Source organism: Octodon degus, unplaced genomic scaffold (assembly GCF_000260255.1).
Source record: "Octodon degus isolate 3935 unplaced genomic scaffold, OctDeg1.0 scaffold00167, whole genome shotgun sequence".
Lineage (NCBI taxonomy): Eukaryota > Metazoa > Chordata > Mammalia > Rodentia > Octodontidae > Octodon > Octodon degus.
The window spans coordinates 492,398-520,363 of NW_004524743.1; the positions used below are offsets into that span (position 1 = coordinate 492,398).

Consider the following 27,966-nt stretch of genomic DNA (forward strand, 5'->3'; position numbering starts at 1 on the left):
CATCCACCGCCCCGCCACGGGGTCTCAGTCCGCAGCCGCCGCCGCGCTCGGCTTAGGTGCAGCAGCCACTACCGCTGGTCCTCTGTGCGAGAGAGCATCCCCAGGCAGTAAGCTCGCTTTCTCCCTGCGAGTGCGTGCGTGCTTGCCTGTGTGCCTCCCGCCCGCGTCCTGGGGAGCAGCTGCCCTCCTGCCCCGCCGCCGCCGCGCCGCCGCTGCCGCCGCCGCCGCCGCCGCCACCGCCGCCACCGCCGCTCAGGTCTCCGCCGCCCGGCTGCTGGGACCTACAGAGCAGGGTACCTGCGGCCTCGGGCCTGGGCGCCTGCGCGGCGGCGGGGGCTCCCTAGGCTGTAGCCAGCGGGGTGTGAGACGAGGGACGGGAAGATCCCTCGGGTGCGTGCCTCGGCCTCCCCAGGGCTTTCGCCGCTGGGAGGGTGAGGAGGGAATGGGGCGGCAGTGGGAGGGCGGGAGTAAGGTGGGGTCTCTCCATTTCCCTCCGCGGGGGACGGTGGGGAAGGGGAGGGAGTCAAGGAGTGCTTTGGGTTTTGCACAAGGGATAGCGGGCAGTGGGGGCGGGGTGAGGTGGGGACACCTAGTGGTTTTTTCAGAGGTAGCTAGAGGGGTTGTGGGGAGCGGGTGTAGAGGAAGTGTGGGGCTCCCTTGGGCTTCTCATCGAGGATGGCGGCTATTGGGGAAGGGGGAAGGAAGGGGACCTGTCTTGGTTAGGTCCACAGAGATGGCAGGGGTGGGAGGGACTGGAGGTGAGGGGCTCTCCTCGGTTTGCTTCAGGGGGATGCTGGCTGTGGTGCGACGAGTGGGGGGTGGGGGCGGGGTGCAGAGAGAATGAGGACTCCCCTCCCGCGGTTGTGCTCTCCTAGAGGGTAGCAGGGGGTGGGGAGCGTGAGGGATTTCTGCTCTAAGTGTGGCTAGAGAATTGTCACTCAGGGTGAGCCTTAGAAGGTGGGTTTTCAAAATTGCAGAGTGTGATCTTTCTGTCTCGAAAAGCTTGAAATCTGACAGAGTGCAGCCTTCTGTACTGGAGTCCGTCCAGGAGACAGGTTTCTGCTCTTGAAGTTTCTCTCTTCTAGTCCTCTGGCCTCTGAGTCTTCCAGGACTAGGTAGAGATTTGAATATTGCGTGGGCTGTGTTATTTTCTGAGTTTCTCATGTTTGTTTTGATTGCTCTTTACAATAAAAATCTTGTACTCGACAGACCCCTTGGGAAAATGAGAGAACAAGGTCTATTAATGGGATTCCAAGTTTGGGTTTGGAAATTCCTGAAGAGTAAGAGATACACCGTTGGGGCACTTTGTGTGTTTTTAAAAAGAGGTACTAGGATATGGGGCACTTTGTGTGTTTTTAAAAAGAGGTACTAGGATAAACGTATATCTTTGCTGGAAATCCCTTGTACTATTTATTTAAATTATTCCACTGGGACTATCTCAGTTCCCTTTGATTTGAATTTGGAATGGATCCAGTTTTCCTAATTGGAGCCATCATTTTGTAATTGCTTGTAATGCTTCTCTGGGTTATCAAATGTATGGCAAGCTTACAGAACACCAGGAACAATTTTTTGTTATCTTGATTAAGGAAGTTTTATTGTAAATGTTATGTTGTTCTTTTGAAAATGTGAACATTTGCAGAATAGCACAAGTTTTAAATGATTGGTTCTTTGGAATTTTATAAAGCCTTGCATCTCAGCTCATCCCCAGAAACAAACCCATTCCATTCCTTACAATGAAAAAAGAAAAGGCTTCTCATGGTAGCTTTGCCTGTAGAAACTCATATTTGCTTAAGAAGAAAACATATTAAATAGGCATCAGCCTTTAATGTGGTAGGGCTATAATACTTTCCCACTCTAGTTCCATAAGGTTCCAATCTAGTCTTTACTTTCTGTCTTTAAAATGCATATTTAACATTTTAAAGGGCAAATGTAATCTTTATGCAATGGGAAATTGGTCAGATAGTTGGGTCATGGTTTGTACAAACCATCTCACTATAAGTACATGGTCTAAGACTACTATATAGATTCTGTAACCATAGATGGTTTTTGAAATTCTAGGCTTCCATTCCTATATTTAATTTTTGGAGAAGAAAACTATTTTGTCAAGCAAGTCTAGATTGTCAAGTAAACTTTTAAGAGATTCTGTAAGATGTAACTGGGTAGAATTTGCTTCGTATAATATCAGTGCATTGGAACCAATTTAATATATGTTAAGCTAAAGAATTACTTGAATAAGATAAGGACTTTTTTTAGTGGAAATATTCAAGTGGAAATAGAGTTTGAGTCTGGAAGATTGATGAAAATGTAATTATTTCTCTGACCATGTGTACCACATCTAAAATTTATGTGGTATGTTTTCTGTGTACACTTAATGGTAAATGACATACTTTTACAATACAACCTGAGCCTTATTATTCTGAGGGACAGAATGCTGAAAGAGGTAAAATCTTTTACAAAGAGCAGCATGTTGGAGGGAGGTGGCCCTTAAGTTTCTCACAAAGTAAAAGGAATGTCTTTTACTAGACTTTTTGAGAACCTGTTCTATGTATGGGACAGGAGAGGAAAAAAAAAGACAAAGACATTTCAAAAGTTAACAAAAGTTATGATGAATTAATCTTTTTGAATAGTCCTAAAGTTTTTATTTTCCAATAGTCATTCAAAAGATAATTTGTAAATGAAGCCTTTTTGAGAAATGCACCTTCACCTCTAAAGTTTGGCCATTTAGAAAATAGCCCTTTGTTGAAGGCCCAGCAGCTAATCTGAGAGTCCTGCTCCCTGTTTTCCTACTCTCCACTCTTAGTTCCCTTTTTGTCTACATCCCTCCCTTTTCCCCCTCTGGTGCAAGTAATACTGGCTTTTATAGCCTAGTGGGAGTTGAACAAACGTTCCTGCTTGCTTGAACTTTAGGTCTTATCTCTTTGGCTGCTTTCCCTAACTTTTGCCTACATGTTTTTTTCTTGGTTAATTGAACTACCCAGTTGTTTGGATTTGGGGTAAAAGGAGATTGTAATTATTTTCTCTTAAGAGATCTTTTCTTTCAGATCCTGTTGGACAAGAGCAGAGAAAGGTTCTCTTTGTCAGCAAAGTACTTCATTAAACAGAGTATATGACTATTTATTCAACATGTATTTACTGAATTACATCCTCTGTTGGAGGCTCTTTGCTGGGTTCAGGGATACAAAGTGGGTAAGAAATGATTCCTGTCTTTGCAGTGTGGTTATTAAAATGAAAAATAGTGAACCTGTAGTGTATAATCAAGAGCTATCTGGTATCTTTGAACAGTACCATAGTCACTATGTACATGCTTCAACCATGCACAGTGGAGTAATTTCTTCCAGTGACTTATTCACTGCATAAATTTGACCTCACCTTCCCAACCAAGATATACTTCTTCATTTTTGGTTATACAGTCACCACTCTGTGTCCTTGGATTCTACCAACCAAGGACTGAAAATATTTGGGGAAAAGTTGTATCTTTTCTGAGCATTTACAAACTTTTTTTTCCAATACAGTGTAATAACTCTGTACATAATATTGACATTGTATTAGCAATTATAAGTGATTTGGAAGTCAATTAAATATATAAAAAGATGTGTATGTCATATAAAAATAATATGCCTTCTTATCTGAGGTACTTGAGCATTTGTGGACTTTTGTATCCACAGAATTTTCCTACAACCAATCCCTCATAATGTAATATGGTATATCACTCATCAGAGTCTGTAGTCTCATCCTTTTAAAAATATTAATCAAGACATAAGGGCTGGCCAAATAGCTCAGCAGATTAAAGCACCTGCAAGCAGGTGCAGGGGCCAGGGGTTCAATCCCCAGGCCTGCTGTGCTGGCCCCGCCCCTGGGACACGCTAAGATGGCAATTGAGACTGGACGTGGTGGCACAAGCCTGTAATCCCAGCTCTTGGGAGGCTGTAAACAGGCGGATCACTATGAGTCCGATCTCGTAGTGAGACCCTGAACATTCTGTAGACCCTTCCCTAAAATAACAAAAAACATAATTGTATGCATTTGTGGGATAGATGTGATAGTTTTATACATGGATTCAATGTATACCAATAAATTTTGTGTAAAGCTAAATTTTGTGTAAAACAAAGAAACATAGCATGTTTCTTGATGCTCAGATTCAGCTCTAAGTCACTCTATACAGTAGTGAGAAGTGGCTGGCCAGCATCCGTGTAATTTAGAACATCTTCTGATGGCAAATTGGGCTCCTAGATTATTTTTGTGTGACCAACTTCGAACTATGGATGTGACTGGATGATGGTGCCAAGACGACTAAATAGTACCAACTAGTCGCTCCATTAACCCATGACCTTCTGGAAGGCTGGCCTGAGATCTTAGCGAATGTCTGTTTTTGTGGATTGTATTAGACCAATGACTTTCAGCCAGGAGGACTTTGCCACATGGGTTATTGGATAGTGTCCAGATGCTTTGCCAAATGCACTTGCTCTTATCTGGTATAGCGGCCCGGGATGCTGCGTAAATATTCTGTAATTTACAGGGCAACCTAAACTGTCAATAATGTCAGTACTACAATTTCCTCTACAAAATGCTGTAAAATGTAAACTCTAAAAGAGTAGAGCATGTCACTGAATAGTTGGCTGAGCTCACTTGAGTAATCTTAAAAGGACCAGTTCTTGCACAGCAACCTAAACAATTAGAATAATTAGCAGCTACCATTGATTGTAATGTTAGGCACTTGTATATATTATATATTCTTCATTTTATAATCAAGGAACAAAGCTTAGAGAGGTACTTCACTTACCCTAGGTCTCATAGCTGTCGTGGTTGGAAGGAGAAATCAAAATTAAGATCATCTTATTCCCGGCCGGGAAGATGGCTCAGTGGAATAAGTGCTTCCGTGGCAAGCACAAGGGCCAGAGTTCAATCCCTGGTAAAAAAATAAAAATCATCTTATTCCTCTGAAGTTCATGGTTTTGAGCACAACTTTGTACTGTTTCCCTTGAGGAATGCACCATTCAAAATCTTACTTAACACGATGAAAATTACTGCGTGTCCCATATACCATTCAGCTTGCTTGAGAGTAATTAAAACCATGGGTGTTTAATTTGGTCATGGCTTGGAGTGTCAGTGGATAGGAGCAAAGGGGGAGCCAACACAAACTGAATACCCACTACGCTCCCAGAAGTACATTAGTTAAATTTGCACCCATTATTTAAATTGATATTCATAGCAGCTCTGCAAAATAGTTAGGGTGCACATTCTGCAGATGAGTGTGAGAGAGTTTAGTGAAGCGGCTTGCTTGGACTGTGCAGTTTATAAGTCATAGCACCGGGGTCTGAAGTGGCATCCCATGACTAAGCTATTGTCCTTGTTGCTTGCTATCAGTTGAGAAGCCGGGTGGACGGAGTAGAGTCCTGAGTAGAAGTAATTTCAGAGGTAACTTAGCGCACAGTGGATTTTGCCGTATTCAGGTAGAGAACAGAGGGGAATTTTTGAACTTTACTCAGCTGACGAGAACTGAATTCAACAAAGAAGTTGTTCTGGAGGTCTACTGAAAATGATAGTTATTATCATTTTGGAGAATTGGGTTTTCTTTTCTTTTTTTTGTGGAACTGGGGATTGAACTCAGGCCCTTGCGCTTGCCACGGAAGCACTTATTCTACTGAGTCATCTCCCCAGCCCCTACTCCAGTTTTCTTCTTACCTGAATTTTTCAGGCAGTGTTCTAGAGCCATAAACCTAGAGGTCACCTCTGTTTATATCCTCTCGGCAGATCACCCCAGACTTCTTTAACACTGTCATGTAGAACTCCATAATGACAACATTTGAGTTTGTCTTCTTTTTACACAATTTAAACATTTGTGTGTTGTTGATGTTGTTTTTATAATAAACATCATCAAATTTGTACTTTTCTTTTCCATATGGGAGTGTTTTGTTTTGACAACTAAATATTGTTAACTTTTGATGTGTTTCATTTTAGGACAGAATTTTTTTTATTTTAAAAACCAGCCCAATAACAATCATATTTTGTCTGGAAAGCAATTTTTGTGTGTGTGGGCAGAAAAAAAGACCTCGTGTTTCATTTACTTTAAATTGGAAAGGAATTTTAACCATGATTCTCAAGGGCCAGGATGCTGGAAAAAAGAACTGTTATTTAGATAAAATGCATGTTTTGATTTCCACATAGAACTGTGAGCCATAGTTACAGATTGGCAACCACTTTGTGGAGATAGGCATGATGTTGCTGCTTGATTTTTGTCCCCCGCCCCAATGATTTTATTTAACTTTTATTTTTTGTGTTGCTGAGGATTGAATCCACAGCCTCATACATGCTAGGCAAGTGCTCTACCTCGGACCTATCCCTGAGTCTTACCCCACTGATTTTACAGTAGACTCCAGAGATGTGGGCAAATTTATAAGAAAGCATAATCCTTTTTGAATACCCACTTCTTCAATGATAAGAAAAAGTAGTGCTTATCATTGTGGGAGAATGTGGAAAGTAGAGAAAAGCCTCAAGAAGAAAATAAAGATTAGGCATAGAAATTAGTGACAGTATTTTGTATGTCTTTAAAAATGCAGTAAATGTTAATGGTAGAGTCACTGCACAATCTCCCACTTGTAAATGTATTAGTAAGTGTTTTGAAAAATACCAAAAAATATTCATTACACAGTTATGAGCATAATACGAGTGAAGTGGGAACTCCGCCTTGGAGTTAGAGAACAGTTAGCGCTTCCTCGTGTCAGCTATCTAAGAAAATAATGGCTCCTTCAAGTGTCTCCTCCTCCAACTTACTGAAAGAATTTCAGTAGTAGATGAGGCTATCACTAGCTAGCCTTCCTTTCATTGTATAGATGACGAAACATGGGACTCAGTGAGATCAAGCAGTTGATCCAAGGTCATGCAATATGTGAACATCAGAGTTCCAATTTGGATTATTTTCCAGTTTGCATTTTTAGGTCTTTTTCATACATAGGTAGATTTGTGTTGCCTAAATTAAAGACTTCCCACTCTAGAATGTTTTGGTGGTCTATTTCCAACTTTTGGGGTGGAAATATATTAGCTATTCAAAGGTTACCCCAAGGCCAAGTATTTCTTAATTTTGGAAGATGATCAAAATATTTGCAGGCAGCATGGGAATTTTTCATATTACTTGCTGAGTTAAATTAAATATTAGCAATAGAATACCTCTCATATGCGTCTAGCCCTCAATTTAATTTCCCCTGGCCTATCAGGCAAGTACCAAAGCACATCAAGTATGACTCTCAATACAAGAACAAAAATTGACTTGAAGGATTTTAGACATGATAGCCTGGAAGGTCACAATTAGAGCAATTGCTCCGTGAAAAATAGATTTTCTTCTATGAAATGAGATGTCTGTTGAAATTATAGGAATGACATTTTAAAGATCACATTTGTTTGTAAACCTAGGTCAAAAGTTAAATTATAGCAAATGCAGGCAGGTCTGTCATTAAAATAGAAGCACACACAGATATTAGGTCTTAAGACAAAAGGAGTTCCTTTGCTTTTCTTCTCTTTTTTCTCCTGTCACTCTTCATTTCTTTCTGTAGCGTCCCTCTCTGTGGCTTCCTTTGCCAGTATCTGTTTTACTCTCAGGGTGCTTCTTAGGGAAGCGCTTATTCCACTGAGCCATCTCCCCGGCCCAGGGTGCTTCTTTTCCGGACCATCTGCCAGCCCACTTTCTGCTTTCCAGGCTCTTGGAGTGCCCAGATCCACTGGGCACCTTTATCTGCTTCTTTCCCTTTGCTGCCCTTGCTTATATGTTCCAGTTCCTCCATCTGGATTCAGTCAGGGCTGGTTCTCAGCTTTGGATGTACTGGGGAGCTGATCTACAGGGCAAGTACTGAGGAAGAAGAGCTGGTGTCCTTCTACACAGAAGTAGCACTGAGAGGACAAGTTAAAATACACAGAGTTGTATAGGCTACGCATGCACTTACATCTGAGTACAGAATTATAGTATTTCTTCTTTATGCCCAGGGTCTTAGAAAATGCCAGAGCTACACGAATTAGTGAATATAGGCACACATTGCCAGTGTTTTAATAATGAATGAATAGGAAAAATGGACTCTTTCTTAGGGATGCGTTTTTCAGTAGTATTTGCGCCTGCTCATCATTCTTTCCTGCTAATGAATGCATGCATTATCATAAGTGGCCATCTTTTCCTAGCTTCCTACAGTAGACTGTATTTCTCTTCTGAAAATGAATTTTTCCTCTGGACTTGATTGGTATAATTATTGGTATAATTATTTATTTTTGAACTACTATAGAAATAAAATCCAAATAGAGGCGATACAAGTGGGCTATGTTTTTAATTCAGAGAATCCCAGAGAAAAGAGCAATCAAGGTAATTTTCTCCCATCGGTGCTTTACTGCTCGTAGAATTTATACTTTATTTACTCACACAAAATGTTACACATATTTCAAACGTAGAATGTACCGTAGATGCTGTAATCAACATAATTTGTAACATCCACAATGTTTTAGATTTTCTTTACTAAAGCAATAGTATCTGGAAATTTAGAGATTTTATTAATAAAGTTGTTTTGATGAGGTTGTTACAAAACAGCTCTTTTTACCTCATGACTTAACAAGTCTTGTCACTCACTTGCAGTTTTAGAATGTGTTAACAGCTCTGCTTGATTCCTGCCAGATTTGAAATGTGTGATGTACTAAGAGCTTTAAGGGTTGGTTTTTTCCAGTTTGATTTGTGAAACGTAGTTTTATGTACCATTTTCATTTGTAAAGCTGATTGTTAGCTGCCTGTAAGTATAATCAGTAATCTGCACTTTGGTGTGGTCAGGGGGTTGAAGTAATGTGTCTCCCCTCCTGATTTTGTAGGCATTAAGGATCACACACACACACACACACACACACACAGGCAGATGTGCAAGTTATAATACATATTTTGTATAAGTAAACAGTAGTGGATTGAGAGAATTAACAAAATCCGTGTTTTTTCAATACTTTTTAAGAACTACTTTGTAAGTATAGTTTGTGATACCTATAATGAATGATAAAATAAGTTCCTCAGTAAGATAACTTCTAGAAACTAAAGAAGCCTTTTCAACTGCTTGTCAAACATTCTGCACCTGCAGATGCCAGGATTGATAGAAGTTTTCAAACCCTCAGCCCATTCATTCCGTCTTGGGCAGCAAGAAGCTATGCTTCTCAAACAACTGGGGAGGAATTTTCCAGTGTTACAAGCACACCTAATCACAGCGAAGACAGAAATAAGCAGCCAAACTAATAGAAGGAAGTTGAAAGTTTATATTTACATCCATAAATGGAGCAGTTGAACTTTGCTAGAACTACTTCTAATGCATGGACTTTGTTGACCGTTTATGTACAGCAAACTGCGTCCCCTAGAAGCTGCATCTGGTAAGTCTTGGCAACTGGAGCCGTAGTTGCGAGACGCAGTTTTCATCCCCGCAGATTTCACCATGCCCATTTTGTAGTACGCTCTTTCTTTGTCCCCTTTCTAAGCAGTCTCTGATCCGCTTTTCCATGAAAGCCACATTCCAAATTAGCTTTAAAACCTTGTGCATTCTGTATACAACAACAATCAGATTTGTGTCCGTTCTATGCATTTAAGGTAAAACAGTGTTACAGAGTAATTCGAGGTATTGATTTTCTAGAATCTTCTTCTCATTGCCTGAAAGTAAATTACTTAGCAAATGGTCTCATTGCATACTTGGATCAAAGGAAAATTACATCGAAAACAGAAAGAATTCTGATAAACAAAAGAGCAGTATATGTTCTTAAATAGGGTCAGTGAAATGTTAAATCCTGGAAGAGCAGAAAAAAATAAAATAATTTTAATTTGCTTCGCCTATTTGTAAAGTAAAAAAAAAATGAAAGAAAAGAGAGTAAGGGATTTACATTTGTATTTAGTCATGCGTTTAAAGAAGATGGATATATTTTCTGATAAATGGGTTATGTGATTTTGTCATTGAACAAATATCAGTGTACTTCCAGAAACATGGGTGGCATAGCCTACTACCTCTATTTACTGTAGGCTCCTGGGATACACCTGTATCTCCTGTAGTCCTGTGCAGGACTTCATTGTACAGAGTACTGAAGGCAGTTGTAACATAGTTATGCATCTAAACAGAAAAGGTAGAAAAATACAGGCAAATGGAATTTTGCAGCTCCATTATAATCTTGTGGGCCCACTCATATACATAATCCATTATTGACTAAAATGTTAACATGATACTTGCAGCTTCACACTCACACAATCATTTTATAGTAATAACACTATCCTTTGAGCCCTCTAAAAGATTTGAATCAGGCCTCCGAGGGCATTTTCTGTGCATAGAAAGTTTACCATCTTTACAAACTTATGTGCAGAGCAAGCTTCTAGTATGCCAGGTACTCTTTCATAGCAACATACTCAGTTGGACAGTTTAAGAAGTACCATACTAGGATGTAATTTGTCCTGTTCTCTCTTGTTTCCTCAGAAACATTCAGATGTCAAAAAATTTCTTGTTGTCTCTGTTCAACGGCTATTGCTTTGGCCTGCATGTAGAGTGTCCTTCTGTCATTCCTGATTCCTGCCATTACAAGCCCTCTCTCTCTTTTCCTTCGCTGATTTTCTTAATCTGTGTCTTTCCTATCTCCTGATACTACTTTGCTTGCATTGTTCTGGTGTGTCAGGACAAAGCCAACTGTCATAAACACTCCAGACTAAATAGACAGCAAACTAATTCCAACATGTTGGAGAACCTCTTGGGAGCTGTATTGCTTATTTTGCATTTGGTGACCCACTTACCTATAACTCTCTTCAAGTTGGGAGCTATGCTGAATGTTGGGCAGTTGTGAAGGGATATTCAGATAGTCAAAGTTGAATTTATTTTTTGGGCTGTGATACGACAATCTTGAAACCATAAATCATTAAAAATTAATTATATTGTAATTCCTATGAAACTTTCTCTGATAAAAATAAAGCCATCAAAATGGTCATAAGGTAAGGGAACTTATAGTTCCTCAGACTCTAAATAGATATTAAAAACTCCTTCAATATTTATAAAAGCCAGAAAATGTATGCTACAAGGATGAAGTTTAATGCAAAGTAGGACTTTTGCTCATAATAACATATTAATATTGGCCCATCATTTGGGGCAGGCAGACCACATCAATGCAAGGCATTAATGACAGCAAATTACAAGGACGGTTTTGGGAAGGTATATGGAAACAATACTTTCCACTCAGTTTTTCTGTAAACCTAAAACTGCTCAAAAATAGGCTGCTAAATAAAAATGACCCTTTATACATTTGGGTTTCAGAGAAACAAAATATGACATACATCTTGTTACTATCTCAAAAATTAAAGTCTAGTGTTGGTTGTTTAGTATGTGGAAAATAAGTTAAATTCTTCATCTTGAGTGATGTAACTTGTGACTTGGTCCCCTGCAAAGAGAAGATACAAGATCCCACGAAGCTGGAAGTTGTGCCAAATCATGTGCCTAAATGCACAGTAAGCCGTAGTTGGGTCCATGCGAGTGCTAGGTTGGAGCCTTGCTTGTCTGCCACAGCTGGTCCATTTTCCACCCACTGGTACATCGTGCCATCCAGGGTTCGAGTCCGAGACTGGGCCAGTTCCCTGCCCTTCCATCCAGTGAGCCCCATTTTGATCCTTGCGTTTGTGGTGTCATCAGTAATAGTGTCGCTTGGTGAGCATATGCAAGCTTTCTGAGCCAGTGCCCAGGTCAGTGTGAAATTGCTTCAGGCCGAAACACTACTGTATGGCTGGTACATGTTCTCTTTGCACATTTTGTATCCGTGGTGGTAGCTGTGGCTCTAGAGGGAGCTTTGGGGCATGTGTGTGACAGCTTCCTTTTGCTTTTGGTGCTTGCTTGCCTATTTCTTAGCATCCTTTGGCTCCTCTTAGTCTCCCCTTTTGTTTCCTCTTTAGTCTTAGTCCAGTTATTTTTTAAGTACTCTGTTAAAAGAGAAAGGAGGGTCTCAGCATGATGACAATTTGGCTAAAGTATTCAAACTGCCACAACAATACACTTGATAATTTTTACCACTCAGTTTTTTTTTTTTGAACTGCTGTAGTGCTTTATTTGGTATAAAATGGGAACTTCGATGCTTCAGAACGGTTTTCTGGCATACAACTTGAAACTGAATTGTAAACTACTGTGGGATTTACCTAGCCTCTTTTAAACTTGTGTACATTTTTCTTTATTGGTTTATTTTGTTATTTTTCCTATAGCAGATAATGACAGGATATATACTCATGTGAAGAATTTACTCTGGCTAATTGGGCCACTTTCTGTAGTGTAAGGAAACAGTTCGTAGGGTGCCAGACTCGGCCTTTGATGAAGATGTGGCAGAGCGCTTCGTAAAACAAAAATCAACAAGTGTTTATCAAGTGCTTACTCTACTGTGCAAGGTGCTGTACTGGCAAGCCAGATGCTGTGGAAAATATCAAGAGGGATCTTTTTAAACGAGGAACGTCCATTGTAATGGGAGAAGCCAGTACAGACAAGTTAGGGGTGTGGTGGAAAGAGTATTGAACTGGGTGGGGTAGGGAGCAGGGACAGGCAGGAATTTTGAATCCTAGCTGGTGTTCTGCCTAATAGATCCTCTGGGCAAATCATTCCCCTACTCTTCCCTACTCATGGTTTCGGTTGGTTGAAGGGCATTGGATGGTTTCTAAGAGCATGTATGAATTGGCTCATAAACACAGGTGGGAGAGATTCCAAAATGTGGCACATTATCTTTTGTCAAGTGAGTTGTACAGGTTAAACATTCCTGAGTGCTCAAGAGCTTGGATTTTCAGATCATGGGTTCTCAAATGGTAAGTCTATGTGAATATTGCAAAATCTGAAAAAAAATTCTCAATCTGAATCATTTCTGGTCCTAAGATTTCAGGTAAGGGATACTCAACCTATCCATGTAATAATTACCTTTATATGGATATGGAAACATATATTTATACTACAGAATTATACTAATTGTGATTATGTATAGGTCAGTGTTTCTCAGCGTGGAGCTCTGGATCAGCAGCATGTGTATAACCTGTGAACTTGTTAGAAATGCAAATGTACGAGTCCAGACCTGGTGAGTCACAAATGCTAGGGACAGAGCCCAAGACTCTTCAGTTTTAAAACGATGCCCCTTCCCTCAGGAGACCTAAAGCCCACTAAAGTTTGACAACTACGAGCTGTAGGAATTTGGGGCACTGGTTCTCAATTTGGGCTCTGAATTATGAGATTAATTTGTGGAAACTTCATTGGAGTTAGGGCATTAGTCTGTGTTGCTATAACAGAATGCCTCCACACTAGGCGATTTATAAACACCAGAAATTTATTTCTTACAGTTCTGCAGGCCAGAAATCCAAGATCAAGGTACTTGGGAAGTCTGGCCAGGCTCAAATTCATTACTGGGAAGATGTGCTAAGTGGGAAAGAGACTACATGTGGTAACAAGGTCGAAAGGCAAGAGGGCTAAATGTTGAGTGAAGCCTCTTCTGTAAGGGCCTTAATCCTGTTCGTGAAGGAGGGACCTTCATGGCCTAATCGCCTCTTAAAAAGCTCCTCTAAATACAACATGTCAAGCAATAAGTTTTGGGCTGGGGAGATAGCTCAATAGAATAAGCGCTTGCCTGGCAAGTACAAAATCCTGAGTTCAATTCCCGGTACCGGAAAAAAAAAAAAAAAAAAAAAAAAACCCAGTAAGTTTCAACACCTAAGTTTTGTAGGGCTTGCATTCAAACCGTAGCAGACACGTAGACATCCGTTATTGCCACAGGTCTCCTGCTGCACCAGTTTTGAGAATCACGGGGCTACACTGGGACTGTAGAAATGCAATCATGAGGTAGAAAAACCATGAAAGCTCTTTTGGGGAAAAATGGGCAGGGTTTGCTGAGGACCATGAGGTGGCAGGTCCTAGTTTTCGGTTCAGGAGTTTCTCTCAAACTTTTAGCAGGGCTGGGCTTGTCTGTATGCACTTATCGAAACTGTCACTTGTGGATCTGTATCATTTTTTTTTTTTTTGTACTAGGGATTGAACTCACAACTTTGTGCTTGCCAGGCATGCGCTTATGCTACTGAGCTATATCTCCAGCGCTGGATCTGTATCAGTTCTGTGTCATTGCTTTGATGTAGTTCTGGTTTGGGCAGCAGTCCACAGCGAGTTATATAAACAGAATTATCATCACCTAACAAGGTCCTCTGGGTCATCATGTCAGGGAAAAATGTGGTTTTTCTTAACAAAGGAATGCTTGGAATTGTGGGAAAGTTGTAAACTTGGCAATGACTAATTCAAGCTTCTCAGTTAAATTAATTTTTATTATTTGTTTTATTTGGGAGCTGCTATGATAGTCACTGAAAAGACATCCATCTCCTTACTTCTAAAGCAAAACAAAAATATTGAACATTAGGGCAAAGGACAAGAATTTCAAGGTTTTACCTTTTGACTTTTGCAAATATTTGCCACTATTTTTCTTAATGATTTTGCTGTCTGACTTGTTTTTTACTTTGTTCCTCATGCCTGACAATTTTAGTTTTCAGGTTTCACTATACCTGTCAAGAAATAAGCATATATATTATTCTCCCTGAAAGACCAAAATAGTCTTTTCTTAAATTTTTTTTTTGTGGTGCTGGGGATGGAATCCAAGGCCTGTGCATGCTAGGCACATTCTACCACTGAGGTACACTGTCAGACATCCTTCCCCAAAAATTATTTAAATTTCCCTCCAGAAGTGGCCTGTGGGAAGACCTTGGTGTTTACTTGGGACATAGCGGGAGGCCCGACTCACTCTTCCACCTTCTGGTTGGTTTATAGGTCAGGCTACATCCGCTAAGGATACTAGTTTGAAAACCCAGAGAGCAGATTCAGTGTTTTTAAAGGTTACATATGCCCTAGTACTAAGTTAAAAATGGTTTGTTACTGTAATTCTGGTAAATCAGGACACTTTTGGGACTCTGAAGGAACTGCCCAAGTCTGCAAATTCTGGGCTAATTACAACTTTAAATGTTGTAGTACAGTAATGTAGTAGACACCTTTTAAAAATATAGTTTATCTTTTCCCAAACTGAATAAGGATGAAAACTACTTCTTCAAACTGTGAAGAATATAGTGATCATACCATATGAAATAAATGTAGACTTACATGGAAATAAATTATTTTCCAGAGAATAAAGTACAGTACCAGCTACTTTCCATACCAAATCCTACTATAAGGACACAAAATTGGAATTTATTATATTTTTTAAACTGGCAGTATCCTTCTTTGTGCGTGTGTGTGTAGTGCTGAGGCTTAAACCAAAGGGTTTCTGTGTGCTAGGCAAGTGCTTAACCGCTCAGCTACAACTCTAGCTCCATCTTTTTAGCTTTTGTTTATTTAATTACATTAACATCATTAATGATTTGGTTATATGGCAGATCATTAATTTAATTACATTAGAATTACTAAAAATGAGGTGTTTCTTTTGAACTGTTTATTTGAAATAAATTATTTTGCTGAGTGAGAGCCAATTTATAAGTTGTTCTGCTAAAGGAAATGAGCCAGTGGCCGTCTCAGCTGTATTTATCATTGCATTTTATAACACTGAAAATGCAGTTTAATGGTGTGTATAGTGGTGGTTTTGACTCCCATAGGAGCCCAAGTAGGTAAATGAATAAAAGTAGGGTAAAAGAGAAGTCTGTGCTGCCCGTTGCCACCACAAGTATACCCAATTAAGAAGATATTTGAGGGTTACCCACTCTTTGATTTCTTAGGGGGGAGAGAATATTCTGAAGGACAGATTAGGGAACGGTTGCTATGGCAATCACATTCAAAGAATCTAGAGGAGACAATGAATCCCTGGGGATCATCCATTTTGATTGATTCAACTGGTCTTTTAATTTCGCTCAAACAGCTGTTGTCTCTGGATTTTATTTTTCCACATAATTCACCCCATTGATCGGTGATTTGGGGATCTTTTAAGTTTGGTTTCAAGTACCGATATGGTCATCAATGTCTTTGACCAGAATACTTTTGTTAAACCTGAAGGAAAATGGTGGTATGTATTAAATATCACTAAAAATATTGTGGCCTGGTCAGGAATAATATAAATGGTTTGTCTAATTGAACTTATTAATTCTGTTGGGTATTTAATAGCTAGATTGTATACTCTGAACTCCAAATTTAAAAAAGTACATAAAGCAGGCACAGGACCAATAACCGTGGAGAGTTAGTTAATAAAGTAAGTATAATATTCAGGACATTCCCCGCACATATACAAACAAAGTAATAGTAGTTTCTGACAGATAACCTTAAAGGGAAAAGAAAATGGAAGCTAAAGCAAAATAACAATGCAATAAGAGAATATGTAAAATACAATGAAAATCGAAGTTCAAAATTCTAGTACAATTTCTCATAATAATGTAAGAATACTACAAAAGTAAGTAATGTAGGTAATATAAAGACTGATCAAGAATGCAACATAGGGCCAGGGGAATAGCTCAGCAGAATAAGTGCTTGCCTGGCAAGTGCAAGGGCCTGAGTTCAATCCCCAGTTCCACAAAAAAAATAAATGCAACATAAAAGATAAACATACTAAGCTTCAAATACATTGAGGTTTAATGGTAATGCTAATCAAAATTGTAATTTATTGTGTACCAAGCAATGTGATATTTGTACTTTTATCTTTAAAACATGTATATTTTTATCATTAAAACATTCTTGTAAGTTAAAAAAAAAATTCTGTCAGGGTGGGATAAGATTAACATGATGTATTTTAAAGCATGACTGACCGTGAAGTGTTTAGGTTTTATTTTGGATTACTTTTTGTCATCACATTTTACCCAGTGCATTTGACTGCTGCTCTGTTTTTATTCTGTGACTTGTACAATATTGCCAACACAATTTGTATTTGTATTTGTATTTGAAAGATTGAAAAGTAGATACAAATATAACCACTAAGAGTGTCTTCATCCTCAGAGCTCCAAGTAGTGTTACACTCCTACAGACAACAAAGAGAAAAGGAGGCACAAATTCAAGTCGTATCTCACTGTAGGTTTTTCTCCTTTGTAGGCTGATTCTGAGGCACTGGGAATCGAACTCAGGCCCTTGAGGTTGCCAGGCAGGCTCTGTGCCACTGAGCTATATCCCAGACCCTGTAGACTCATTCTTGTTGGGGAACCCATGAAGTATGGAATGGAATGCTACTCACTGAGGCCGGGAGTGGGACCCAGTGTGAGAGCTTTGCTTCTTCTACCTTCCTCTTCTGCCCCCTGGAGGATGTCAAGGAACATGAAATGCAAGGATGTCCTCTGAAAAGGATAGGGAACTGCTTTGGTTACTAAAAGATAATTGCCCTGTCCCTTCCCCAGTTATAGCCCTCCACACCAGAATTTACAGGGGCAAAACAGAGAAGGCAGGGAGAGCATTGGCTGGACTGAGATCTTAGGAAGGAAGCTGTTCTGTCTCTTTAAGTAGAGGCCCAGATTCTGTCAAGTAGAAGCCAGTATGAATTGTGTCCATCTCCAGGAAAAATCAATTCCAGAAGGGTGAGTAAAATGAAATAGGATATTAAGACCGGAGTGCGAGGGATTCAGGTTGGAAGTTCAAATGAGGTTGAATCTAAGAAGTATGTTTGATGCCAAGTGTTTGCGGCAGTATGGGTATTTATTATACAGATTTGATAGCATTGTGACATTTCCTGCTAACCTGTTAGTGATAATTATGTCTGTAGTACTCAGTGAAAGTCTTACATGCAATAACCTCTTTGTGAGGTAAGTTGCCATTGTAAGGCTCAGAGGGTTTGGGCAAGTACTAGGAGGTGGAGCTAGTATTTTAACCCAGATGGACTGACTCCAGTAGCCTGGCTGTTTCAGCAGCTGTGCCAGGCTGCCACCCTGCTGGAGCTGTGTGGAAGGGTGTGGCACTTTCTAGAAAGAGTGAGTTCCATATGAGTGGGGCGTGGGTGGCAGGAGATGAGAAGGAACAGGTTTTTTGTATATGTTACCATGCTGAGTTAGAGAGAGAGAGAGAGAGAGAGAGAGAGAGAGAGAGAGAGAGATTTGTTTCCATGACCAAAAAGCTTAAAAGTCTTGGCTGTAGGACAGCCAAGATATACCATGAAATATATAATCCGTATTTATATTATATACCATAAAATGTATAATATGTATTTATATGATGGAGCATGAAAATATTGCCCCTACTAAGCATCAGTGGGAAGAGGAGTTGAAGGTGTTCCTTTGAATTCAGTCACTTTAGTTTCTGAATGCTAGCACCACAGATTTGGTTTCCACTGACTGTCAAGAGCCCTGTCCCAGTAGTCAACACTTTTGTCCATTTTGAGTTGAGAATTGTCCTCAACTGTGACAGCTGTCATTTAGATTTCTTAGAACAGATGAGTCCGTTAGCCTATTTAAATAATGGGTCCAGCTCTTTATTGTCCAGTTCCTTAATAATTCTTAAATCTGTAGCCACTGCCTGTTTGGTGGACAGTCTGGAAAGGGTTGGTGGAGGGGGGAATTTCAAGCCTGATTATAATCCCCAGTTTCTGTTTGGCCTGTTTCCATCAGTACTTCTTGAGAGTCTCCTGCTCACCAGGCACTGTTTGGGGGGGGCAGGGCAATGAAAAAGCAAAGGGGGAGCTGTCTCTTCCTCAGGTGGGATGGGGCGGTGGTGCGTATGGGCCCATGGGGACGTGGGCCTGGAGACAGCAGCACATTGTCGCAGCACGTTGTCGCAGATGGTGTCAGGGCTGGGAGGAGCACAGGGCACACCTGTGTCCTAGCGCTGTGCAGCCAACCACACTGGGATGAGCCCCTCACTTGCCTGCATCCTAATCCTGTTGTTGATTGGAGATAACTTCAGTGGTCACGCGGCACCTCATTGCCATGGCAACACCTCTAAATATTCCTCTGGTGACTTGTGTTCTACATTCTAGCTGGATCTGAGCCCTCCCGTGGCAAAATATTCTAAAGATGTTAAAAGAGGAAAAAAAGCTCAACTAATAAATCTATTCTAAACGACTGAGTCATTTGTTTTGATTACCCGGGTGATTGCCAAATGTTAATTTAAAACTGAAATAGGCCATGAGCTCACTCCCCTAACAATGCTGAGTGTTTGAGCTAATACAGCTTGATAATGAGGGCGCCAGATCCACTGCCAGTGCTAATGTTATATGATAAACAGACATTTGGAGACATATGCAGGATATCTTGGCAGTTTTCTGTTAACTCTAAGGGTTGTAAATAAAGTAGAATGTGTTACCATGAGCCATTTCAAAGAAAGTTGACTTTTTTTTTTTTTTTAGAATTTATGACTTTTCTTCTAAAAAGGCAACTTTGACTCTCGACTCTCATTTTTTTCCTAACTTAGGCAATTGGAAGCTGTTCTCAGCTATATCCAGCCCTTACCGAATACATCCAGCGCCCCACGCGTCCAGTGTGAGGTAAGTTTTACTATTGCCCCAACAGTCTTACGCTGTGCTGATCTCTGTCCTTCCAATTTGTAGTGTGAGGGGCAGCATTTATTTGAGCTTTATGCAGGAGGTTTTAAAGGGTTTTATTTGATGGCTGCTTGCCCCAGTGAGCTCAGCTGATGAGACTCTTCATTTATTCTTATTTTAATTGACCCCACCAATATCACTGCTTCCCCTAAATATTAGCCCTGTTGGGAATGACTTTACAAGGGAAAACCTCATTTACTTTGAACCTGGGGGCAGGAAAACTGAATCTGCCACACACAGCAGACCCATTAGGAGGTTTGATTGAAAATAAAGACCTGTTCATTTCACAGCATGAACAGTAGGGAGCAGGAAAGCTGCATGGAGCAGATCCTGGGACTGAGAAGGAGACTCCTGCTGCCCAGAGATGCTGTGTGGGCCAGACCAAACAGCAGGAATCTCTCTGCTCTGGGTAGAATACGCACAGATATCCAGTTGTCACTGTAAAATACAGTGATAGGAGTTTCAAAGAGTTTCTTTAGAGTCACATTAGTATGTGCCAGCACATTTAAAAACATTGCCCTCCAGTTCAGAGCAGCTCTGCTGCATCAGTGCAAGCAGCCAGACTGTCTAGAGCTTTTATTTCACCGACCAGGCACCTGAGTTTTCCTGGTGACCCACTGTCACCTAAGATCAGCTGTGGAATTTTCTCTTAGTGGCATTATGTCCTGAAAAAGCTTCACATTTTGGAGCACTGTGGATTTTTAGATTTTCAAATTAGGCATGATACCTGTTCATGCACATAAATATTTTAAACTTCAAAGAGTAAAAATCATGGGACAAAGTTTTAGAAATATTTAATCTGAATTTTCTCCTTTTCCGCAAGTATGGTGCTAGGTGGAATCACTCCAAAACAAAAGCCAGGCTCATTTGAATATGCTGATGATAAAAGCTTCCGCAGCTCAGGGCAACTGCGTGCTCGCCCTGAACCTTCCCATAGCTTTCACTCCGAGCTAGCCTTTCCTTCCCACAGTTATTTCTAAACTTTAAAAACAGTGTCAAAACTTTTCTTCAAAAGATCATAGATCTAACCTCAGTGAAACAAATCAAAGCACAACTACTTTGGCTCAAGTAGGAGGCTGTGACTCTGTCACCCTCCTCTGCGGTACCCTACCGTGTCCTGCCTAAAGAGCAAAGCTTTTAGCCCTGTGCATTTTTACAGCTCTTATTTTTACTTTCCCACAGAAACACAGTAGATTATTTAAGTAAAATGTCCTCCTGCCAGCTTAGTTGGAAATGCCCGCTAGTTGGAAGCTGGCAGTCCTCAGGCGCTGTCCGCCCTAGGAGCTCAGCACCAAGCTGCAGTTTTGCAATGCTTTGTCAGTGGAGAACCTCCATAGGAACTATGCGCAGAAGGCTGGGTTCTTTAACTGGGTGCGTTGAAATTTTCAAACTCATATTTGAAGTGGTTTTCAAATACCAAGGACACCCTAATGATATCTGAACTCGGACCCAGATTTTGTGGCGTTTAAGTTTTCTTCGAGAGCAGTGAACTTCTCAAGTGAGTCAGTTAAAAGGGATCTCTCAAGTTGTTTCAGTGTGACAGAAATACATAGGATTATGCAGTGGCATATTGTGTTTCTTCCATTCCTTCTACCCGACTGTGCGTCACTCCAGGAATGCAGTAGTATGCAAAACAAAAAGAATAATATTTTGGGTATGATATTCAAGTGTAGGGTATCCCTAGATTATTTTTTTCTTAGCAGATGAACAAACTGACTTTGCTTTTTAAAAAAATGACACTTCCCAGTGTTAACTAGATCAATTCAAAGTCCCCATCTCTACTCTGCTCTTTGAGCCAGTGATTTATGCCACCTCCACATAAGCATGTACAAATAGTAAAGTACGTTGGGGATACAGCTGTGCCCAGGGCCCAAAGGAAAGCAGATGCTAACTGTTCACCTTATACTCTACTTTTTTTTTTGTTGTTTTTCCTTTTTTGAGACAAGGTCTCACTGTGTAGTTTAGGTTGCCCTTGAGCTCATTATGTCATTCAGGCTGGCCTCAAACTCAGGACTGTGCTCCTGCCTTAGCCTTCTGAGTCCTGAGATTACAGGTATGTGCCACTACACCTGGCTTGCACTCTATTTATTTAAGTTTGCTTAGAATAATTGAACACTTTAAGAACTTGGACCTTCTAGTTTACATACAAAGACACTTAGGTTTTTAAAACATACTGTCTCCTTTTAAGTTTAATACTGTACTTACCATAGATAAACTTTATAATTCTGAAACTTGAAATTATTCCACTTGTCTTTTAGTTGATGAAATTATTTGGAACACAGACTTAACCATAGCATAATCTTTATTTTTAATATTTTCCCTTTTTTCTTTCTTTTTTTCTCTTTATTAATTTTATTGAGAAACAAATAGTAATGGGACAGTTTCAAAACAGGATACTAGGACAGCTGCAGTAATTAATACATTGCATATTGTTGTCTTCATAGTAGTTATTCAAGATACAGACATGATATCCCATCCAAACACCACTAGCACAAATCTTTCTTCTCACTGAATTAAGAGAAAGTAGTTGCATATCTAGCCCAACCATTCTGTATACACAGTTACAAAATGGTCCGTCATCCACATCTGAACTGAGCATAATCATTAACATATACATGAGCTGCGCTAAATAGTTCTCTGTACTCTAGTAATAAAAATATTGTTAATTAATTAAACATATTTTGCATCTAGGAAATATTTGTATTGGTGGCATATGGTCATTTTCAATATTAATTTGGCAGTTTTTAATATTCGCAAAACAAAATAATAAAAGACAGTAGTCATAATAATTTGCTATGTGTGCTATTGCTAATTGGTATGACCATTCTCAGAGCATTAGTAGCAGACATTCAGATTAGCACAGATGGGGTACCCAGGCTTGAAGAGTTTCAAAATCATCCCTCTAGTGCCAAGGTCACAAACTGGTGGGCTGGATCTGGCATACAGAGGTGTTCTTTTCAAATTTCCAGTGAACTGCCAGCATTTAAAAATTGAGAGATTTTACATTTTTGACAATCCAGATTTTTAAGCTTCTCTTGAAATACAAGACGATCTGGCAACGCTGCAGCTGCATTCCTGTTTGGCTCTACTAGGCTGGAGCCAAATTGCCTCTGTTCCATGGATGGAGCGCGAACTCTGAGGCGGTCTCCAGCACTCTCTGCTGTCTCCCTGACACTAAGGATAAGGGGTACACGCCATTACCTGAGTGTTTCGCTCCTGTACAGATGTGAGTTTTCAAAATCAGGTCTAGGTAGAACGGAGGTTGCTGACAGAAGGTCATCCTCTCTTAGAAGGTCAGCTTGTGGATTTGCAGGTTCACTGTTGAGTGGTGTTCATTTTAAGGGAGCACTTTAGAGCATTTAATGATAAACACTTTGGGGCGGGATACATTCCCACAGTACCTGATTTAAGAGAAGGCGCCTCCACGGGCACAGGCATTTTATGTCACGCTGGAAGATCCCTGTGGTCTCCCTGCCCTCTCGCCAGTCTTTAATGTGCAGACCCTGACAGCACCTCTGGAGAGGCCTGAGATTCTGCAGTTCCTGTGAGCAGCGGGTTATGCTGCCCCTATTTTGAGGACCTATCTTTGAGTAGCAGCAGGTCTTTAACTCAAAGGAATCACAAGAAAAACCAGGCAGTAATGGTCCTTTGGCATGAGAAAGATTTTTATGAAGGCTATTTCAGGTGGAATCTTCCTAGATAAACCTTAGTTCTTATCTGGTTGCAGCAAAATAGGTGTAAATCAATGATTTTTTGGATAACATGTAGCATATGTTAGAAGATAAATTTTTGTTTGAATTTTTCTTCTAAATTATGTTTTTATTAAAAAAATAGATATGTTTATGCCCAAGAATCATGAAGCAGGGATTATACCTATCAATATTATAGGAGAGTATAGGACTTTCAGAGAGCTTACACGTGAGGCAACAGGAACTAGGATAATGATCACATCCCTCAATATGTAACAACCTGCTAAGGTATTATAGTGATAGAAAAGTCAGAAAGGAAGGGACAACAGATTCTAATACATGCAGCCCTACTGTGGAAAAAATTTAACTATGATTAAAATGAAAGGGAAAGTTTACCAAGAAAAATTTGCTGCACATATGAAAAGACAATTACAGTCTATATTACCCAGAACCCACACAGACTGAGAAAGGCACACACAGGCCTGGCACGAGGTGGGTGCTCCGTTGGCAGGAGAAACTGTCCAGTAGGTAGATAGGTCAAAGGCATTATTATTCACATTCCATCACACAGTGACTGAATGCATAGAAAACGGTCTAGCCTCCCTACTATGTTAGAGACAAGTGTATTCAAATATCTTCAAGGTAACTTTCCACCTATTAAGCCAATAAAAATGAAAAGGAAACTTGATGCAATGGATTACCTGGAGACAGACTCTCACTTCTCGCTGGTAGCATTGTAAGTTGGTACAAAGCTTTTTGGAACATATTTTGGCAAAAGTCACAGATCGATGCCCTGTAATCTAATAATCCTATTTTGGAAAATGTGTTCTAATAAATACATTATCCCAAGGAAAAAGAAAATAACTGTATGTTATAGGTGTTCATCACAGGGCTGTTGTGAGAATTCAGAATTAGAACCAAATTCAAATGTCTAACATTAGAAAAATGGTTCATATATTGAACAAATAGTTTTGGTTAAGTAAATTGGGGTACATCTTTTCAGTGGAATTCCATGAATTTGTTAAAAATCACCATTTTGGTACTGGCACAGAACTGTGAGTTCATATAAAGTAACCTTACTGAAAAAATGCAGGATGCAGAAGGGTAGATGCGTTGTGGTTGTACCTGTGCAAAATGAGGTGTACGTGATCTAGAAGGCATGTGGATGTATGTAAGTATCACTTTGGGGATTTTTTTCATGGTGTTTTTATAAGTTGCTGTAGCATTTGCTTCCTTAAAGCTTGAGAGAATGGCCTGTATCTACCTGTTTAACTTGATTTCAAGTAGGGTATTCTTGCTTATCATACAGTGAATACTTGGTAAGTAACCGTGGTGTCATCGTGACAGCTCCCACCCAGAGCTTACAAAGGAAACGCCAGTGATACATCCAGCTCCTTCTTGGTTTTTTTGTTTTATGACCTCGAGCTCCATCTCACTGTTGTCTTTTCATGGTTGGTGGAGAGACAACTCCATGTCCCATGTGAGAAAGTGCAAAGCTTTTAATGGATGTGTAGTGGTGCCAGGCAGGGAATGAGCCTTCATGTCTAAATCCAGTGTACACTTACGGAGAATCTTAATAAATCTACAATTGAAGGACAGTGCAAAATTCACTCTACGGTTGTATACCTTCTCACAGCCACCCCTTCCCTTCCGCTGTACTCTCTGTTGCACATACACTTGTTTTCCTGTTGTAAGTACACTTTTCTCTTTTAATTAGGTCAGTTACTTCATGTCTGTTTTTCTTTTTTGACATGGTTTCCTCTGGCTTTGGTACCACATACTTTCCCCATATGTCACTGCCTCTTGGGCTTCATGTTGCAATCTTCTTTCAAGGGGAGCAGAGAGCAGCACATTGCTGTGGGGAGGTAGCTCTTGACTCTTTTGCTTGCCCTTTGCTTGAGTGAGCATTCGTATTTCTTTTGGGTCTAGTTCTGTTTGGTTTCGTAGTTTTCAGAGTCAGTTATGTTTGGACTGAAAGATACTTAAGTAAAAATAATGGTAAGTCACAGATATGTCTGGCAAAGGTGCAGCACATTTGTTAAGGTTACTGGTTTATTTATCTCTCCTGTCTCTATGGCAACTAAATCTGGGTCTGGGATTTAATGGAATTAATTCTGACCTCTTAGAACATCTCCTAACTTTTCCCAGCTTCTGATTCAGAAGGAATTCATTTTCACTTGAGGACTGCCTTATTTATAAAGGGGTCCTCGTTAGACTTTGAAAATGTAGAGCTACTAGTCTTTACTTCTTAAGAGTCTTCTATCAGAGTATACATCACAGTTGTAGGGGAAGGCTAACCACACAAACACAACATAGACACAGACACACAGACACAGACACAGACACACACACACACACACACACACACACACACAATCACTAATGTCCTGAGGAAAAATATATTTAGGAAATAATGTTCTTTTCAGTGTAATAAAGTATTATTTAATTAATGTGAATGAACTCTGTGAGAACTTTCAATAAGAGAACTTTTGGAAAGGATATGAAATTAGTGGGTGTATTGATGGGACGCTATTTTTATTTCTTAAAAGTATCTTATTTATTACATGATTATAAATGTATGCACATGTAATGTTTGGACCATATTTCAGAGATCAAATGTATTAAACTGTGCCATGAAGTCCTCAATAAAGGTTGAGCAGGACATCCATGGAAAGAGTCACATTTGGATGCTGAAATTCAAATACTGTGTTTTGAATTTCTATGTCCAGTTAACGAGAACTGAAGCTACAAATGTCTCATCTCTAAGGTAGCCAGAGTCCAACCATCCTGGACTGCAGTTATCTGAAGAGATAACCATGTAGCACCTTCTCTTCTCTCGTGGTGTCTTGAGACTCACAAAGGTTCTTCAGCTTTAGGAAATTTAATGATTTTTCTAAAATCAAGTCAGAAAATTCTAGTTGAAGGGTAGAGTATGGCATGTTGGTTCAGTCACAGCTAATTTATCTATTTGCAAGTCCTTCCACCATCTCTAGGAACAAACTTATAATGTTAATTTTCCTTAAAACCAGAACAAAGGAACCAGAAAATGATTAAACAATTCCACAAAGGCTACAGGCAAGGGAAGCAAAGAGTATCCTTCCATTCTTATCCCACAAGTTTGAAATATTACAGTCAGACCTGTCATCAAGTTCAGTTCAGGTCTGATAGGAACTTGAGGATACTTAATACTTTTACTAAGATTTTTGTGCATCAGAAGAGCTCAGTGGATGTGGAAGTTGTTTTAAAATCTTGTCCATCGTCACCTCTTCTATTAATAGGACAAAGACTTGAGAAGCCAACAACAGATGTTCCCTTGTAAAAGCGAGCCATATTTGTGAGGCAAATGTTAGATGTGCCTTAATTTCTAGGTTTGAAACCTTGACTCATGTCTTAGATAACTGTGAGCTTAGAAAATGTATTAGATTAAGCTCACTGTTAAATCATATCCATTTTCTTCTGGCCAGTAGGAGAAGCATAGCTGAGTTCAAAGCTTTTACAGAAATTTCAGTGTAAAGTTTGAGGCCCTTAATTGTGTTTGATCATCATTATTCTGTCAACATTATATCGTGTACTGAAAGTGGGAAATTTTGTTCCTAATTGTTACAACTTATGCATTTCATTGTTTCATCATTGTTTTCATTTTGTATACATAGAACTAGGGATCAAAATCAATTTAAATAGAAATATGGGAAATATATAAAAATATGTTTAGAGAGGGTGTTGTGTGTCACCTCTCAGATAAGCCTTATGGTTGGAGAGCATCTCTCTCTGAGGATATCCACTTATTAAATAAGCAGTTTCTTTAAGAATTCTTCATCTTATGAGAGAAGAGTTGGTTTATGGGTAGGTTGGTGAGAGTTTGTGATCTTTATTAAATTTGTGGACACCCCATAAACCGTGGGAGATGTGTATATAATTATTTAAATACAGTGTGACGGCTCTGAATTTATAATCTAAAGTATTGTGCATACTTTTTTCCCAGAACAAGTAGAGCTTCTTCAGTAGATAACCATGAGGGTGCGCGTCCATACTGTAGTTGGGCCAGGGCATTCAATCTGTAATGGCTTTTGTTCCTTCAAGTGGTTCATTCACCCCATGACAAAACGAAGAGGATGAGTTCCACCCTTTGTGTTGGGGGCATGTGATAGATTTCAGTGGGGAGACAATACACCATGTTCTCATATTTTTAGCATATTTTCATGTTTCCAGCTCTGCCCTCTGTGCTGTCAGTTGTCATAAACTTCGTACCGTATCTTGATGTGACTCTTTGACCTTTTCAAGGGTATTTCCTGTTTTTTTCCACCAGGACAATGTAAGGCATAAAGAATAAAGGATTTGGTTGAGGTTCCTGTCTCCCATTGTGCCCTTCTTTCTCCAGGAAACTGGAAGCTTCTCAGGAGCAAGTATCCTGATACTTCCCTTTAGGTCCTCTGTGCCATTTATTATTTAGTGCCACATGATTAGTAGCATGAACTAGAGAAGCAGTGAATTGAATGATAGTCATTGGATAAATCACAAACCATAGCGTTACCTGATAGTATACAAGACAATCTCAGGATCTTTGTTTGACTTGATGTTCCTCTTGATAGTCATATTCCTGACATCACTGGCGGATGGCCTCAAATGAATGGTCCTTCCTACCTCGTTATAGCATGGCAACATTTTTTTCCAACACTGAAGTTTTTTCACAGAAAAGTTGAAATTATGCAGTAAGTGTGCACATTCCTACCATGAGATTCTACAATTAAATATTTGACCATAGTAGGCTTGTCATATGTCCAGCCACCCATTCATCTGTCTCATACATACAACGAGTTGTAGGCAT

The 27,966-nt window shown here is 39.8% G+C and overlaps 1 protein-coding gene across 1 annotated transcript in view; it reads left to right on the forward strand.

Annotated features, from left to right (window-relative positions):
• The first annotated feature begins 10 nt into the window (after window positions 1-10).
• Fhl1 (four and a half LIM domains 1) overlaps window positions 11-27,966 on the forward strand; it is a 56,760-nt gene continuing 28,804 nt past the window's right edge. The window contains exons 1-2 of the mRNA XM_004643153.2: window positions 11-107; window positions 19,323-19,395. The gene's annotated coding sequence lies outside the window, so the exon portion shown is untranslated. The remainder of the gene's footprint in view (window positions 108-19,322; window positions 19,396-27,966) is intronic.